The sequence below is a fragment of the Triticum aestivum genome, chromosome 6A (genome assembly GCF_018294505.1).
Source record: "Triticum aestivum cultivar Chinese Spring chromosome 6A, IWGSC CS RefSeq v2.1, whole genome shotgun sequence".
NCBI lineage: Eukaryota > Viridiplantae > Streptophyta > Magnoliopsida > Poales > Poaceae > Triticum > Triticum aestivum.
In genome coordinates, this window is record NC_057809.1 from 16130165 (window position 1) to 16139495 (window position 9331).

Genomic DNA, 9331 nt, shown 5'->3' on the forward strand with positions numbered 1-9331 from the left:
ACTTGATCTATTTATCTTGCAATGGGAATAGGTGCTTTGTAGTGGGTTTGATCTTACGGTGCTTGATCCCAGTGACAGAAAGGGAAACGACACGTATATATCATTGCTACTAATGATAAAATGATGGGGTCTATCTCTGCATAGATAGATCTTGTCTACATCATGTCATCGTTCTTATTGCATTAACACTACAAGAAATATGTCAACTTGCGACCATCACTATTGGTCGCTGAAAGGTCATTGTTTTTCATTTGCGACCTTTTTTGACAAAAACAGAAGGTCAAAAGCTGGCAGTCGTAAACTGAACTTAACGACCTTCTCTGTGAGAAGGTCATGGAATTCCACAACCAAAACAAAAAGTCGTTGATCCTATGACCTTCTGTTTTGGTCGCTAGTTGTCTGCCCACGCCACGTCGGATTCGACGTGGCAAGCTGACGTGGCAAAATTGCGACCAATTGAAAAGGTCGTTGACAAGATTCAGCCCGATCCGGTTCGGTGTTTTACATGGGCCGAGACGAACAATTCAGCCTTTTATATTTTTTCCCTATTAATTTCAGCATGGGCCATACCCAATAATTCAGCCTTTTTGTTATGTTCTTCCATACTAGGGGGCCTCGGCCTTTTTTGCAGTATATTTTTTTCTAAGGTTTTTTTGTTTCGCTTTTTAAACATTTCAATGCCTGTTGGGTTGTGGCCTTTTGCAGCCCAATTATTTATCCAATATTAGATCTCAGATTTTGAAAGAAATGTTTGGGCACAAGACCTCTTTAATCCAGTTACACACATGCAGGGCCGGGCCCATAGTTGCATCCGATCTTGTTTCATATTCAAATCAGGAAAACTCCATGTGGAATTCAAATCATCCATCATATCACATCACATAACACATCTCCCAGGTTTACATAACACAACAAAATCATCTCAGAAATACATTTACACAGGAATATAGCAGGAACAGAGGGAATATCTAGGAAGCGGATTAGGAGCACTCGGGTGCTCCACCCCCCTATATTCAAAAATAATTTAATAATTCAAAAAAAAGCCAAAAAAATCTTGGATATATTTTTGAACCAAATATGACTAGGTACTGTACTCATATAAAATGTTTGGTCAAGGAATAATTTTCGTTGACTTCAGGGCAAAAAAAGAACAAATTTATGACGACAATGTAGCATGAATAGTACTTGTATCTAGCATTTTTTTGGAAAATCTTTGACCCCGTATATAATAAAAGTGATTTCCAATTTAAATCTTTTTATACTAGTGCAATACCTGGTCATGTTTGATTCCGTAAAAGTTCCGGGATTTTTTGACTTTTTTGAATTACTAAATTATTTTTGAATATAGGGGGCGTAGCACTCGAGAGCTCCTATGCATTTTCGGAATATCTGCTACTATCCTAACATGTACGTATATGCATGTGTGCTTGCTTGACCGGCGCATGCATCACGGTAGCAGCCAAGCCAGTAGGCATCATCGACGTCTACTCACAGCTTTCCTCGCACCGGAGAAAGAGTCAAAACAAAAAAATATTAGACCATAATATGGCACCAGACCATAAATTAGTAACTTTAAATCACAAAGTATATCCACATCACCATAAATTAGTCCCAGACCATCACGTAGAAGCCAAATACTATTAACTGATGATTAGTACACACAGACATGATTCAGCGACATAATGGCTACCACAAGCAAAAGTGACAACTGTGTAAGCAAGCTGCTAGTGTACACAAGGTGATTGAACTCCTGCTGTTTAGTAAGCATACATGGTAGGCTACTGTTGCCAGTGTTCTAAACCAACAGAGCATGCTATAGGAGCAGAAAAGCAGGAGCTAGGGCTAGAAGATGGAACCGACTCACCGGAGGGCTTGTGGTCGCCTCCGTACACAGCCGCCATCACGCCAGTCGCCTCAAGAAGCACCACCGCGCCGGAGACGGTGCCAGACGTGTGCAAGAGCGGAACACCTGCTGCATCCATTTCCAAATAGAACAAGAACAAAAAATTAGGAAGGGTTGCAAACAAATTAGGAAGGGTTTAAAAAAGGGCAGTCATTTAGAATGACAACAGAAATTCAGCTAGTACCATGATTTTCGTTCTCCGGCTAGTTAAAATGAGATACTCATTCATACAAGAAAACATAGACACAATATGAATATTCATTGCACAAGTGCAAGTCATGCAAAATACTTCACTGCAACATATTACGCCTAAACTTCGCATTAGATATAATTGATAAAAATCAGTTTGCTGCTACTACCATTCGAAATCTAACTGACCAACTAGTTCGAACACTAGGCAATATAAGACAGAAACAAGTAAACCAACACTAAATTGAGCGGTAACAGAGAGGGGAGGGGAGACGTGCAACTTACAGCATCACTCATGGACTTCCACTTCTCACCACCGGCCTTGCCAATCTGCAATTCAACCAACCTAAACCATATCAGGACATAGAATTCACGAGGAAAATCATCTCGCAGCACCACCAGTTCAAACAAACAACAAGACAGAGGCGGATGGGGGACGAAGCGGAACCGAGACGCTTACCACGGAGACCTGCTTGACGTCGGGGTGCTTCTCCTTGTACTCCTTCCTGAAGTTGTCCCTGCAAAGACGAAACACGCACCAAATCCTCGGTCAGGACGTGACGCCACACCATAGAAGCAACACGAATCGAACCAGGAACCAAGACTGGGACTCAGATGAAGATGAAGAAAGCACTCGGGGGCGCGTGGGCTTGTTGGGGTCCTTCTCAGCCTTGATCTTCTTCATCGCAAGCCTGCACCACCACAATGGAAACAACAGCAGCAAACCAAACCGAGTCAGAACCCGACGTGAAATAGCAGCAGCCACCACGAGAAACAAAAACAAGACGGGGAGACGAGGGAGGGAGGGTCGGGGCACTGAGCTGGAGTTGCCAGCACGGGAGCCCACCTTTGTTACTATGTTAAAGAAAGTTGATTTGCCAACATTGGGTAACCCCACCTGCATGAAACATCAATAGTAAACTTCATATATCCTCTTATTCCTCTACATGGCAACAACAGAAGAGTGCACCAATCAACATTCAACAGAAGAGTAGTCCATTATGATTTATGATGAAATCTGAGATCGAATAAAGGATACAAGGGCAAGTATTGTTAAACACCATCAATGAAACTAGAGAAGTGCGGCACTGGCAACTCATGAAACTTCTTGAACAGTAGTAGTACATAGTAACATGCTAGTGTTGTCCAAGCAGACTGAGTTACATGCATAAAACTACAATTCGTCCACCCTGAGTAGTCAAGATAAACACATGCCAAATCTAAGTCCATAACCAACTGCAGCTTCTTCTTTTATAGTCTACAACAACATAGTTCAGTAGGAAATCAGAATAGAATTGGACAACGCCGCCCACCCGATTGAGCGAGCCACATGAATTGTTGCTTGAGTTGATTTGAGAAAGCGATAGTACACTGAAGGAATAAGCTATAGTCCGGGTCAATCAGATGCAGTCATCTTTGACTCCAGTTCTTAATAGTATTCTGGAGTACATTGCTTGATGTAATAATCCAGTTCAATTCAATTTCAAGTTTCAATTTCAATTTCAATAGCGTAATAATTAATTATAACTTGCTTGTCTTTAACTGATAGAAATACATTTACACTTTGAAACAGAGGGAACCTGAAATGGACTAGGTTAAAATCCCACTGTGGTCACTATCCACAACATTATTTCAGCTAAAATGGACTCGTCATCACATCAATTCACTATTGTTTCCTTCCGCTTTTTTTATACTAATGCGCCTCGAAATTCCTTGATTCTCAAACTAGGAATACAATCAACTAACGGCTCAGAGCCAAGAAACAACACTTGGGTGCAACGACAACACACAAGAAACTGCCATCATCAAACACTAATAAAAAAGATTAGATGATCTCAAAGTGAGTGACAAAATCTCAGTATGGCATCATCACTCATTTGGACTGCAAGCCCAATGCAATGCATACAATGCAAGTTTAAAAAGAAATCAATCATCTAAACACGGTACTTGAGTCACACGGCATTTCCTCTCAAAACCAGGACTCTCTTCTACACATGACATGATGTTCCTTTCTAATGTGTGTGGATTTCAATATAAAGAACAAATACTGATGATTCAACAAGTTAAAGTAGAAAAAAATTAGTCCTTGTCTTGGCAAAATGGACATATACTCTTTACAAAGTCCATGGCTAATGCTAATCCAACTCTGCCCCAACATCCACACTTCATAGAGCTGCATCCAGCTTAAAGCCTAAACAGTTATACAATGGGGGCCTGAAACAGAAAGCCTGACAGCTACGTTTTGACATAATTTCTTAACTTCAGATGCCAATCCCTTTTGCTGGATGTTTATATACAGCGACAGCACAACGGTACTACACCCACCACTTGTGCACTGTGACAACCAAATCTAAATCCACCTTGTGAGACGTCGCACTATGCCACCACAGTCAGTCTCTATGCCAACAGTTATAGTTCCAGATAACAAAATCCTTGGTCAAATTGACACGAAGCAACTATAGGCGACATTAAACATCACTTAGAAGAGATGCCCCAAATTATTGACCATTATAGCTTTCAAACTATAAGAAGCAAAACAGGGACATCTCATCAATATTAAACAGGGACATCTTTTAAACTCATGCTTTCAAACTATAAATATAGCAGTGCATAGTAGAGAGCAAAACAGGGACATCTCATCGCCAGCAACATGAATAATTCAGGGCCTACTATGCAACACAAGGACATTTCCATGACACATAAGAAGCTGGACATAACACAACACATGGTAAATGTCAGAGAGGTCATATTCTGAACTCATAAGCATGTCAAGTCCGCTTGCGGCCTAAACAGGTACCTGCATGAGGTAGGGAGGAGGGAGCGGGCATGCAGATGGGACCTGGAGGGTCGTGTAGTCGTGGGCGAGCTTGTAGTCCTTGTAAGGAAGTAGCCACCGCTGTTAGCCGCCCTAGTCGACCCGGCCTAGACGCTGTCGAGCGTGTTCTTGCGGCCACTGCACCACCCACATCCTGGAAAACCAAACACACAACAAAAACGTCAGATCTGAGTCATATATGTTGCAGATAACCGTGAGAAGAAAGTGGAGGAGTGGATCTGCGGCCGGCGCTGTCGGGGAAGAAGGTGTCCGACGACGGCCTTGTTGGGGAGGAGGGAGAGTCGAGGAAGCATCCAGGCAACGAGGAGGGATCGGGTCCAGCAGCAGCCATTGGGTAAGCAGCAAGTCGGAGACGCGGCTGTCTCAGCGCGGTAGATGTCGGGGGGAGGCTGTAGAGTCGCCGGAGCCGTGCCGGCAATGGAGGCGCCGCCGCCCGCAAAACCCTAGAGCCACGGGGAAGGCTGCGGGTGAGCCGCTGTGGGAGGAAGAAGGGGGCGGGTAGCCTAAGGGAGAATGACCGTCGGGCGTCGAGGGAACGGAGCAAGGGAGGGGGTGGATCTGGCCGCCGCCATGGCCATGGCCGTGCCATGCGGCTAGGTCTAGGTCACGAGCGAGGAGGGAGCGCAGATCTGACCGCGGTCGTGGGAGAGAAGGGGAGGGGAGGGGTCGTCGGCGGCCGGGGTTGGGGGAGAGGACGGAGGACGGCGGCGGCGGTGGTCGGGGATCGAGAGATTGAGACGGCGGGGGTGGCGGCTGTGGGACGAGAGGAGGAGAAGTGCGGGTTGTGTCAGGTTTTTTTGAGACACCGTGCAAGCTCTGTCAGGTGTACGTGGGTGAGAGGGTGAGGGGTGTGGGCTACCGTTGGATCCCGGACCATCCAACGGTGGTTTGTGCACGATCCGTGTGAAATGCCAATGGACCAATCACAATGTAGTACGCACTTTGACGATTCTATAACCATTTAAATTGGTCGTAATCGATTAAATAATATGTTAAATCATGTCAGCTATTTTATAACATCATATAATTAAAAAATAAGAACAATAGAAAATCTTCGCATCGTGTCACAAGTGAGACTTGTTTTTCAGAAAAATAACAAACCTAGAATAATACAAATATCTTTAAAAATTGTTCTCAAAATGAGTTTATTTTGCAGAAAAACATTTTCTATCTGTGGAGTGTCAAAAATGGTATATATATTTTTTAAGCACCTACCAATATTTGTTGCAAAATGGCACCACTCTATTTTTCAATAATATTAGACCATATTTTAGGTACAATTGACCAAATGCTTGTGTCTCAATAGTTGTCTATCCACCTCTCGTCAAATTGATAAAATTCCGACGATTCAGCTGGAAGTGGGTCAAATTTGTTTAAAAGGTCTCATATTGTGCAGAAGGGTGCATCTTGGAATGGCAAACAATGTTGCCTAAGGGAGTTTTCATTTTCTTTGGACGGAAAATTCATTTTCCATTTTTTGAATGCCCAAAATGAGTTGTTTTGTGGAGGATCTACCATATATTTGTTGCAAAATTGGACCAAATCAATTTTATAAAATATTAAGCCATATTTAATGCACAATTGACCAAAAAGTTGGGTGTCGAAAGTTTCGACCCACCTCTGGTGAAAAGGATAAATTTCCGCCGATCCAGTTGGAAGCGGGTCAAGTTTGAACTGCAGCTGTCTTATAGTTTGCTCTTTAACTTTTCTCCAAAAAATATTTCTAGGTACATAAGTATCTATTTAATAAGAGAAACATCAAAAAAATTCCAATATTCAACCGCTAGCTAGGAACGGTCATGCTCGCCGTTTTGACCGCATTTTGAAACGGGCATAAAATATTCAAAAAAATCAAAAAATTGGAAAACCTTCACATTGTGTCATTATATGTGATCAAGTTTCGAGGAAAAATAATTAACTTGTAATACGTAAATTATTTTAAAAAGGTGTTCTCAGAAACGAGCTATCATGCGTGAAGATTCATGGCTTTCAAGCCAATTGATCAATCTTATGGCCACATTCATGGCATAATTTGTTCAAATGATCTCATATTGTGTACAATTGTGCATCTTGAAAATCCAAAAAATGTTGCCTAAGGGATTTTCATTTTCATTGCACGAAAAATTCATTTTCTATTTTTTGAGTGCATGAAATGAGTTTTTTTTGTGAAGGACCTACCATATATTTGTTGCAAAATTGGACCTAATCAGTTTTATGAAATACTAGGCCATATTTAATTCACAATTGACCAAATGGTTGGGAGTCAAAAGTTTCGACCCACCTCTGGTGAAAAAGACAAATTTCCGCCTATCCAGTTGGAAGCGGGTCAAGTTTGAACTGTAGCTGTCTTATAGTTTGCTCTTTATTTTTTCAAAAAATCATTTCTAGGTACATAAGTATCTATTTAATAAGAGAAACATCAAAAAATTTCCAATATTCAACCACTAGCTAGGAATGGTCGAGCCCGCCGTTTTGACCACATTTTGAAACGGGCATAAAAAATTCAAAAAAACTCAAAAAAATTGGAAAACCTTCGTATTGTGTCATTATATGTGACCAAGTTTCCAAGAAAAATAATAAACTTATAATACGGAAATTATTTTTAAAAAGTGTTCTCAGAAACAAGCTATCAAGCGTGAAGATTCATGGCTTTCAAGCCAAATGATCAATCTTATGGCCACATTCATGGCATAGTTTGTTCAAATGATCTCATATTGTGCACAAGGGAGCATCTTGGAATTCCAAACAATGTTTCCTAAGGGAGTTTTCATTTTCTTTGCACGGAAAATTCATTTTCCATTTTTTGAGTGACCGAAATGAGTTTTTTTTGTGAAGGAACTACCATATATTTGTTGCAAAATTGGACCTAATCAATTTTATAAAATACTAGACCATATTTAATTCACAATTGACAAAATGGTTGGGTGTCAAAAGTTTTGATCCACCTCTCGTGAAAAAGACAAGTTTTTGCCGATTCAGTAGGAAGCGGGTCAAATTTGAACTGCAGCTACCTTATTGTTTGCTCTTTATTTTTTCCAAAAATCATTTATAGGTATATAAGTATCTATTTAATCAGAGAAACATTAAAAGTTTCCCAATATTCAACCACTAGCTAGGAATGGTCAAGCCCGCTGTTTTGACCGCATTTTGAAATAGGCATAAAAAATTCAAAAAAAAATTGGAAAACCTTCACATTGTGTCATTATATGTGACCAAGTTTCCATGAAAAATAATAAACTTGAAATACGGAAATTATTTTAAAAAAGTGTTGTCAGAAACGAGCTATAACGCGTGAAGATTCATGGCTTTCAAGCCAAATGATCAATCTTATGGCCACATTCATGGCATAGTTTGTTCAAATAATCTCATATTGTGCAAAAGGGTGCATCTTGAAATTCCAAACAATGTTGCCTAAGGGAGTTTTCATTTTCTTTCCATGGAAAATTCATTTTCCATTTTTGGAGTGCCTGAAATGAGTTTTTTGTGTGAAGGACCTACCATATATTTGTTGCAAAATTGTACCTAATCAATTTTATAAAATACTAGGACATATTTAATGCATAATTGAAAAAATAGTTGGGTTTCAAAAGTTTTGATCCACCTCTCCTGAAAAAGACAAATTTCCACCGATTCAGTAGGAAGCAGGTCAAATTTGAACTGCAGCTACCTTATTGTTTGCTCTTTATTTTTTCCAAAAATCATTTCTAGTTACATAAGTATCTATTTAAGCATAAATACATGGTTTGGTGGTGATACATCGAGGTTTGGACGGTGGCCCAGGGCCCCAACTCCAAAGCGCTTAAACTCGCATGCCCGCCGCGTGGTCACCGCGTGACCTTGGCGTTGACATGCGTTCTGGGAGGGCTAGGCATGTCTAGTGGGTTGGAAACTCCCTAGGTAGGTTCTAGGAAGAAAATTACAACAGAAGAATCTCACTAGGAGACCGAACTATGCTCAAAGCTGAATTAGCAGCCAAGTGTTTGATTAGCGGTACAAGAAATGCACATGGCCAATGGGCGTGAGTTTTGGCTGAGGATGATCATCTACTAAGAAGAATGTCTTCACGAATTTTCAGATCAAAAGGAGGATCCTATGTGGTACTTGCTTTGCAAAGTCTCACATTGGACAAAAATATGAATGTTGAAGTTGGGCTCAAAATAATGAATGTATTGAGCTGAATTTGGTGGAGGATGGTTATTTGGGCATAGGAAAGCACAGTAGAAAATTGATACCATTTGGACATGCCAAAGTGGTACTTCCTTCACAATGCTCTTCTCTAGACAGAAACTTGGGAAAATTAGCGAGAGAAATTGGATAAATAAAATGATCTCAAATTTTGTGTAGGTAAGTTACATAGGTATGGTCATGCCCTGGTAAATTTTCAGATCATTTGGGTAAGCCTA

At 40.9% G+C, this 9331-nt stretch overlaps 1 long non-coding RNA gene across 3 annotated transcripts; it reads right to left on the minus strand.

Annotated features, from left to right (window-relative positions):
• Positions 1-854: 854 nt before the first annotated feature.
• LOC123131697 (uncharacterized) lies at positions 855-5695 on the minus strand. Of its 3 annotated transcripts, XR_006464280.1 has the most exons (6): positions 4932-5695; positions 2940-2990; positions 2553-2784; positions 2378-2422; positions 1865-1972; positions 855-1494 (listed from the first exon to the last, which is right to left on the minus strand). It is a non-coding gene; the product is annotated as an uncharacterized lncRNA (long non-coding RNA). The 3 variants fall into 3 exon arrangements; XR_006464278.1 differs by having other exon boundaries at positions 855-1969; XR_006464277.1 differs by having other exon boundaries at positions 855-1972; positions 4932-5694.
• Between the last annotated feature and the right edge of the window lie 3636 nt (positions 5696-9331).